We start from the raw sequence: 1,673 nt of genomic DNA, 5'->3' as shown, positions 1-1,673 counted from the left end.
AACAAGTCAAATGTCCTTAAACAGGTAAATGGATTAAAAATCTTGGGTACAACCAATAAATGGAACATGCTTCAGCAGTAAAAAGAAGTGAACTACTGATGGATGCGATAATTTGGATGAATCTCAAAAGCGTGCTTAGTCAAAGAAGCCATTTTCAATGAGTTACATAATGTATTGTTCTAGTTATATGATATTCTCAGAAAGATAAATGTATAATAATGTAGAACACATTGTGATTATTGTCAGGACAAGAACTGGGGACAGGGAGTGACTATAAGGCAGTGGTACGTCATGATGGGAGATTATTTTTCTCCTTCCCAGGGAACATTTATTTGGCAATGACTCCAGACAATTTTGATTGTCACTACTGGAGGAGGGGTGCTACTGGCACCTTGTGGGCATAGGTCAGGGGTGCTTCTAAGCATCCTACAATGCACAGAAAAAGGCCCCACAACAAAGAATTATCCAGCCCAATAAATCAATAGGCTTCCCTGGTGGCTCAGATGGTAAAGCTTCTGCCTGCAATGCAGGAGACCCAGGTTCAATCCCTGGGTTGGGAAGATCCCCTGCAGAAGGAAATAGCAACTCACTCCAGTACTCTTGCCTGTAAAATCCCATGAACAGAGGAGCGTGGTAGGTTACAGTCCATGGGGTCACAAAGAGTCGGACACGACTGAGCGGCTTCACGTATATCAATAGAGCCAAGATTGAGAAATTCTGCTATGAAGAGATGGCACAAGGGAGTTATAGAAATGATAGAATGGCTCTTTATCTTGACTATGACAGTGGTTACACAAATGAGTGCATGTGTTAAAATTCATAGGACCCAGGGAAGAGTTCGATTTCAATGTATGACAATTTTAAAAATAAAATGAATTAAAAACATTATACCACCTGAGTTGTAGCCCCAAATAAAGTAGATGGGAGCTATTTAATACTGGTCTAAATATATAATAGCAATGATCAGAGGAGCAAGCCAGAAGGTACAGAATGCTGTCAAGGCATGCACAATGTTCTACAGCCCAAGTGCAAGATTTTTATGCACAATAAGTTAAGAAACATTGAACACCAGCATGTTTGGTGTTCCTTTCTACTTAAAGGATTCTTTGGCATTTTTTGTAGGCCATTTCTTGTGATAATGAACTCCCTCAGCTTTTGTTTATGTGAGAAAGTCTTAATTTGTCCTTCATTTTTGAAGAATAGATTTGCTGTATACAATATTCTTGGTTGATTATTTTTCCTTTCAGCACTTTGAATGTATTAACCCACTTCCTTCTGGACTGCAAGGCTTCTGTTGAGATTTCCACTGATAATTTTTAGAAGCTTCATTGTATGTAATGAGTCAGTTTTTTTCTTGCTGCTTTTTATATTCTCTTTGTCTTTGAATTTTGACAGCTTAATTATAATATACCTTAATTGTATCTTTTTTAGTTTACCTTACTTAGTTCACTTAGCTTCTTGTATTTGGATATCCATGTCTTTCCTGAGATTTGAAAAGTTTTTGGCTAATTATTTTTTTTAAGTTCTCAGTTCTTTTTTCTTTCTCTTCTGCTGGGATTCACATAATGCATATACTGGTCCATTCAACAGTTTCTCATAACTGTTGAGGCTCTATTTTTGAGATTGTATCCACTTTCCTTCAGTCTTTTTTTCTTTTGCTCTTCTGACCTGGT

The 1,673-nt window shown here is 37.4% G+C and overlaps 1 non-coding gene across 1 annotated transcript; it reads left to right on the top strand.

The window, feature by feature from the left end:
• The first annotated feature begins 488 nt into the window (after nucleotides 1–488).
• On the top strand, nucleotides 489–560 carry TRNAC-GCA. Its single transcript has one exon. It is a non-coding gene; the product is annotated as a tRNA-Cys (tRNA).
• Nucleotides 561–1,673: the final 1,113 nt, after the last annotated feature.

The sequence above is a fragment of the Cervus canadensis genome, chromosome X, assembly GCF_019320065.1.
Source record: "Cervus canadensis isolate Bull #8, Minnesota chromosome X, ASM1932006v1, whole genome shotgun sequence".
In the NCBI taxonomy this organism is placed as follows: Eukaryota; Metazoa; Chordata; class Mammalia; order Artiodactyla; family Cervidae; genus Cervus; species Cervus canadensis.
Note: the sequence above shows the minus strand (reverse complement) of the source record. Positions and strands in the feature narration are given on the sequence as shown.